Genomic DNA, 8,192 nt, shown 5'->3' on the forward strand with positions numbered 1-8,192 from the left:
ATAAAATAAAATATTTAAAAATTTATTTTTTATTACAAAATAATTATTTTAAAATATTTTTTAAAATTAGAAAGTTTTTTTTAAAAAAATAGATTTTTAAAATAATAAAAAATATTATTTTAAAAAAATATTAAAAAAATTAAAGGTCTAGAGATATAAATAAATAAATCTTATTATTATTTTATTACTTTGATATTTTTTATTTTTTCTCCTTCCTTCAGCTCCCCTCGTCGCCTCCTGTACGTTTGCCATGAAGGAGTTTTACTACTTATTGCATCACTTTATCGGTACCATAATTTCAAAAGAATAGGCCACCGCTCCTTAGTGTCTCTTGTACGCCACAACCCCCTAACCCCGGCTGCATCATCCTCGGCCCTTGGCCGTCCGTCCGACAAAATATAAATATAAATAATTTTAAAAATTATTTTAAAAATAATTTATGTTTAAATAATAATAATAAATAATTTATTTTTAAATATTTTATTTTATTTTATTTATCATTTTATTGATTTTATTTTTATTTTTTCTTATTTTTATTATTTTTAAGCATTTTTTCAATATTATTTTCTAAAAATTATATTTTATCATTTTTATTTTTTAATACTTATTATTATTTTTATTAATAAATTATTAATTTTTTAAAAAATATTTTTTAAAAATAATTATTTTGAAAAAATAAATTTTTTATTTTATATTTTTTTCTTTCTCTTTCTCCTTCCCCTCGCACGCCACAATAACCCCCCCCGTAAAATCCCTCGGCCCCCAACGTCCGTACCACCATGGCCCCTCCGTGCCTCCCTTTCCCCCTGTGCGGCTCCCACCGCCACTTCTCTGCGCCTTCCCTCCCGCGACCATGCTGCCCGTCACTGCTCCGCTCCTCCTCTCCCGTGTAACCACATCGCCCGTCGCTACTCCGCGCTCCCCTCCCCCACGACCCCCCACTACTCCGGCACCACCCCTCAACCCCCCTGCCATGCTCTCCTCCCGACACCACCCACCAACCATGCTCCCCTCATCTGCAACACCCCCTAACCCCAACGCATCCTCCGACCTCCGTGCGCCCCCGATCGCATGCAACCCACACCCCCTCTCCTCCCTCCCTGCCCTGACGCCCCCCTCACACCCCTCCCTCCCCCATCCCCACTCGGCCCCCCACCATGGGCGCGGCCCCAGGCCCCTACCATGATGCTCGCACCCCACCCGCGTGGCTCCTCCAAGCCCGCCCGTCATCCGTCGCAGGAAAACAAAAAAAAAATTGAAAACACATAGCTTGATTCGTGGGTTGAACCCACGAATTTAGTTTTAATTACATCGTCAGTTCAACCCACGAATTTAAATATTAAAATTCGTGAAGAATATCTATGTGGACTCAAATTCATGGGTTTAACCCATAAATTTATCGTATGTGATCTCTAAACGGTAGTTTTGAAAATAATTTTTGAATCATAGTATTTTAAAAATATTTTATTAAAAAATATTATTTTATAAAAATTTTAGATACAAAAAAATAGATGAAAAAGATAAGAAAATAAATAATAAATTTTACATCTATTTTTTAAATAATATAATATTTATTTTTCATAATAGTTTACCGAATGGATAATCTAATTTGTCATCTCTTGACGTGCATGCCTTCACTTATATTATATTGATTTTATTATATCATTAATATTAATCATCTTAATATATATTATGTTAACTATTATATTTTAATATATTGCAAATATATTAATATATTGATTAATATAATATATATTTCAATATATTAATAAAAATTATTATCAATAAATATAACATAAGATTTCTTAATAATTAATATATTTATTTGTATAACAAAATATGCTGAACTTTATTTGTAATAAAAAATAAATATTTTAATATATGTATAATTAATTTAAAATTATTTATTATCGTGTAAAGGTATTTCCATCAAAATGTCCATATTAATAGTCTTCATGTGAATAAATTATAAATGACCAATAAATGAATTGGATAAAAGAGAAATCATCACTTGAATTATTTATTTCAGGATATTGTTGAAAATTTGATAATATTCTCATATAAGATTATCTCTAATGAAATATAGTTATCTCTTTTGGTGCCATCTAAACTAATTTTTCCACCAATCAAACATGATAAATTTATTTTCTTCACAACCATTGTTTCAAATAAATGATTCCCATGAATTTTTTTATTTTAGTTAAGATCTCAAAGAAGATTATTTTGGTATGTGTTTTACTGGTTAGTCGATCTAATATAACTTTAGTAGATGGTGTATTGTTCACTAATTTGCAGGAGCTAGAAGTCCGAGCTATGCGAATTAGCTTGGCTCTGGCAGAGTACCCACTAAATTATAATATATATATATATAATATATATATATATATATATAATCTTACAAACTTCTTAATTTTAATCAAGGGAATAGATGCAAAACAATAATTTATGAGGATATACATGTAAAGTAAATAATTTACAAAAATATATATGTAAAAAAAAAATTATTTATGAGGGTGCAAATGTAAAAAAAATTCTACATTGGTATGCATACAAGTAGCAAATTTGTGCACATATGCATGTAATTTTAGATTTTTTTAACAAAGATATATATGGAAAAGATATAATTTATAAGAAAATACACTAAATAATAAATTTGTAAGGTGTTCATATAATTTTAAATATTTAGAGATATATACACTTAAAAATATCTAACTTTTTAACATCAATTCTATTTCTTTCTATCAATAAGAAAGACAAGTCTTTTGTATTAAAAAAATAAAAATAAAAATGAAAACAAGCCTTTTACAAAAGGGGGCCTCCCATACCACATGGTCTAATTCTCGGAATTTTTTTTTAAATAATATTTTTTAATAAAATATTTTCAAAATATTATGGTTCAGAAATTATTTTCGAAACTACCATTTGAAGATCATGTAGGATAAATTCATTGATTGAACACGAATTTTGAGTCCACGAGAACATTCTGCACGAATTTTGATATTTGAATTCGTGGGTTGAACTCACGATTTAATTAAAACTAAATTTATGAGTTCAACCCACGAATCAAGCTGTATGCTTTTAATTTTTTTTTTTTGTTTTCTCGCGACAAATAATGTGCGAGCGTGGAAGAGCCGCACGGGTGGGGTGCAGGCATCGAGGCGAGGGGTAGGGGGTGGGAGTGGGGGGGTGTGTGAGGGGGGCACCGGGGTGGGGAGGGAGGAGGGGGGGCGTGGATTGCATGCGATCGGGGGAACGCGGAGGTCGGGGGATGCATTGGGGGTGGGGGGTGTTGCAGGCAGGGGGAGCATAGCCGGTGGGCGGTCTTAGGAAGAAAGCATGGCCAGGGGGCCAAGGGGCGGTGCTAGAGCAGTGGGGGGCCATGGGGGGAGGAGAGTATGGAGCAGCGGTGGGCGGTGCGGTTGCGGGAGGGGAGGCACGGAGGAGCGACGGTGGTGCCGCATAAGGGGGAGGGGAGGCACGGAGGCAGTGGCGGAACCTGACATCAAATGTTGGAAGGACAAAATAATAATCTATTAATAATTTTTTAAATAAAATATTTTATAATAAATAATAAAATAAAGATCTATATAATTAAAATATTATAAAAATATCAAAAAATATTAATAAATATTTAATTTTATGTATAAATAATAATAAGTAAAAATATTATCTTATGCCATCTGCAAAATAATTTTGATTGTATAAAAATCTTAATAAGCTCTTCTATATTAAAGGTTGAAGAATAAATAAAAGATTAAAAATAAATAAATAATTATTTTTTCTTAAAAAAATTATTATTATTAGTAAAAAATTGATATATAAATTAATTATATAGTATTTTTTCAAACTGGTGGACTCGTCATGTGTGTAAGATTAAAATATTGGAAGGACCACCATATATATAAATGTATAGGTACTAAGTATTTTGAAATCTTTTGGGGGGGGGGGGGGGGGGGGGGCAGTGGCCCTTCTGGTCCCTCTTACTCTTCACCACTACACGGAGGGGCAGTGGTGGCGCGGACAGCTGGGGGCCGGGGACGGTGCTGGGGAGTTGGGGGTTTTGGGGGAGGGGAGGGGGTGTTGTTGCATGTAGGGGAAGGAGGAGAAAGAAAAAAATAAAATAAAAATAAAAAAATATTTTTTAAAAAATATTTTTTAAAAAATATTTTTTAAAATTAATAATTTATAATAAAAATAATATAAGTATTAAAAAATAATAATGATAAAATATTATTTTTAAAAAATAAATATTAAAAAATACTTAAAAATAAGAAAAATAAAATAAAATAAAATAAATTATTTATTAAAAAAAATTATTTTATTTTTATTTTTATTTTATTTTAGTGAAATTGTGGGCTCAGCTCATGATTTCTTCTTCTTTTTTTTCTTATTTTTTCATGTTTTTTATTTTTTATTTTTTTTGTTTTTTTTTTGCCGCCATGTGCTTTGGCTAAGCGCCCGGTGACGGAACGTCCGGGGGTTGTGGCATGCGGGAGAAGGAGAAGGAAAGAGAAAAAATAAAAAATTATTTTAAAAATTATTTTTAAAAAATTATTTTTAAAAAATTAATAATTTATTAATAAAAATAATAATAATAATAAGTATGAAAAATGATAAATAAAATAAAATAAAATATTTAAAAATATTTAAAAATAAATTATTTTTTATAATAAAAATAATTAGATTTTTAAAATAATAATAAATATTTTTTTAAAAAAATAATTTTTAAAAATTTGAGGGGGGCACGGAGGAGTAGTGGCCACCTGATTGCCGCTTCTCCGTGCCCACCTACTCTTTTTTTTTTCAAATTATTTTTAAAATATATATATTTTAAATTTTATCATTTTAAAAATAAAAAAATTAAAAATAAATAAAATAAAATAAATAAAAATAAATAATATTATAAAATAAAATAAAATATTTAAAAATCTACTTTTCATTACAAAATAATTATTTTAAAATATTTTTTAAAATTTGAAGGTTTTAATAAAAATAGATTTTTAAAATAATAATAAAATATTATTTTCAAAAAATAATATTAAAAAAAGCTTAAGGTTCAGAGATATTAATAAATAAATAAATAAAATAATAATATTATTATTTAATATTTATTATTATATTTATTATTTTATTATTTTTTTTCTTCTTTCTTCTTCTCCTGCAGCCTCCTGCATGATCGCCATAAAGGAGTTTTACTACTTATGACATCACTATATTGGCACCATAACTTTAAAAGCGTAGGCCACCACTCCTTAGTGCCTCTTGTACGCCACAACCCTCCAACCTCCGGCTGCTCCACCCTCGACCCCTTGACCGTCTGTCTGGCAAAATATAAATTATAAATAAATTTAAAAATAATATTTTATCATTATTATTTTTTAATACTTATTATTATTATTATTATTAAATTATTTATTTAAAAAAATATTTATTTTAAAAAAAATTATTTTTATTTTATTTTTTCCTTTCTCCTTCTTCCCCCGCATGCCACAACAAACACCTCCCCTCCAAAAACCCCCGGGCCCCGGCACCATCCCTGGCCCCCCAGCCGTCCGCGCCACCACCGCCCCTTTGCGCCTCCCCCCCAGTGCTGCGCCACCTTCACTCCTCCGTGCCTCCCTTCCCGCGACCACACCGCCTGTCGATGCTCTGTGCTCCCCTTCCCCCGCAGCCCCCTACTGCTCCGGCACCACCCCCGGTCGTGCTCCCCTCCCGACATCACCCACCGGCCGTGCTCCCCCCGCTTGCAACACCCCCTATCCCCCGATGCGTCCTCTGACCTCCATGCGGCTCCTCCATGTCCGCCCATCGTCCGTTGTGAAAAAATAAAAAAAATTAAAAACACAGGTTGATTCGTGGGTTGAACCCACGAATTTAGTTTTAATTAAATCGTGAGTTCAATCCACAAATTCAAATATCAAAATTCATGCAGGATGTCCACATGGATTCAAAATTTGTGAATTCAACTCTTGAATTTATCTTACGTGATCTTCGAACGGTAGTTTCGAAAATAATTTCTGAGCCATGGTATTATGGAGGGAACAAATCCTTTGCAGTACTTAAAAAATACCGTAGGATATTGTGCATGCTTCGAAAACATCTAAATGAATGATCACGTACATATTAAAATATTAAAATAAAATAAAGAAAATTTAAAATATTTAAATAATTTAAATAAATATCATATAATCATTCATCTATTGATAGACGCCTTAATACATGCGCCCCCCTCTGCGGTGCTCTTTGAATACCGCAGGGATCCATTCCAAGTAGAAACTGCTGCCATCTTTTGCCGTCCGGTCGGAGTCTGTTCCACCCACGATGGTGATCGGGCCTGCCTATCCTCCACAAGAAGAACCTAGACCGGTGACCCAAAACCATGGAGTTCTTTTCCTAAATAATACAAAAAAAAATTATTTACATAAATAATATAAAATCTAACTTATTTACAGAAATAATGCAAAAGGAAAAAACATCATTTTGAATGGTATTTTTTTCCTACAATGTCACCCCTTTTTTTCCACATTGGCATCTTCTGAAAAAAAAAAGCCATTCAAAATGGCGTTTCCTATTTTTCCCACCAAAAAAAAAATTGAAAAAGAATGTGAAAAAAATAAATTTTAAAATTCAAAATTAATAAATAAATTAAAATTTTAATTTTGAATAAAATTTAAAATATAAAAATTTGAATTTGTAATTTAAATAAAAGAGATAATTTTAGATGAATTTTTTTTAATTATTTTTTTTAAAAAAATATCTAAAATAAATCTTAAAAATTTAAAAAATTAAAAATATCATAAAAAAGAGAAAGAAATGCAAAAGAAATAAAAAATTATAAATTTAAAATTAAAAAATAAAAAATTTAAATTTAATTCAAAAATATCATTTCAAATTCTTGCCAAAAATATTCAAAAAAATAAAAACTTAAAAAAATAAAAAGTGCCATTAAAAAATCAAAATTTAAAAAAAAATAGAAAAAATAAGAATTATAATTTGAAATTTAAAAGAAATAAAATTTTTAAAATTAATTGAAATAAAAATATCATTTCAAATTACTTTCTAAAATTTAAATTAATTTATTTAAAAAATATTCGAAAGAAATAAAAAAAATAGCCAAAAAAATTTCATAAAAATAGAAAGAAATGAAAAAAAATAGAAAAATTATATAATAATAAATTTGAATTAAAAGAAATTAAATTTTTAATTTAAATTAAATTTTGATAAAAAAATAAATGTATAAAAAAGTAAAAAAATGAGGAAAAAATATGAAAAAAAAGAAATTTATAAATTAAACTTTAAAAAAAAATAAGAATTTTAACTTTAATTCAAATAAAAATATCATTTCAAATTACGTTATCCATTTCAAATTATTTTTTAAAAAAAATTATCTCAAGAAAAGAAAAAAATATTGTAAAAAAATAAAAAATACACTAAAAAAGAAAAAAAAGAAAAAAATATAATTGAAAAAAAATAAAAATTATAATTCTAATTGAAAAATAAAATTTATAATTTTCAATTTTAAGAAATAAAAATTATTATTATAATTAAAATAAAAAAATATTTTAAAAAATAAAATTAATTTAAATATAGTTGTTTAAAAAATATTTTAAATAAAGGAAAAAAATATGTAATAGAATGCCAAAAAGATTGTTGGGTATAAAATACCCACGGCCGAAGTTCTAGGTGGGGTTGACCCTTGCGGGCTCTGTCCACGATGCCAAGAAAGATTCCGCCCGGACTCCTATGGGAGCCGGGCTCCGTCCACGACGCCAAGGAAGACTCCGCCCGGACTCCTACGGGAGCCGGGCTCCGTCCACGACTCCAAGAGAGACTTCGCCCAGACTCTTACGGGAGCCGGGCTCTGTCGCCAACTTCAACTGCCGGTAAGCTCCGTCCGGACTCCTACGGGAGCCGGACTTCGCACCTAACTTTAATTGCAGGAAGATTCTGCCCAGACTCCTATGGGAGCCGGGCTCCGTCCACGACGCTAAGGAAGACTCCGCCCGGACTCCTACGGGAGTCGGGCTCCGTCCACGACTCCAAGAGAGACTTCGCCCGGACTCCTACGGGAGCCGGGCTCCGTCGCCAACTTCAACTGCCGATAAGCTCCGTCCGGACTCCTACGGGAGTCGGACTTTGCACCTAACTTTAATTGCAGGAAGATTCCGCCCGGACTCCTATGGGAGCCGGGC

This window comes from Elaeis guineensis, chromosome 2, assembly GCF_000442705.2.
Source record: "Elaeis guineensis isolate ETL-2024a chromosome 2, EG11, whole genome shotgun sequence".
Taxonomy (NCBI): domain Eukaryota; kingdom Viridiplantae; phylum Streptophyta; class Magnoliopsida; order Arecales; family Arecaceae; genus Elaeis; species Elaeis guineensis.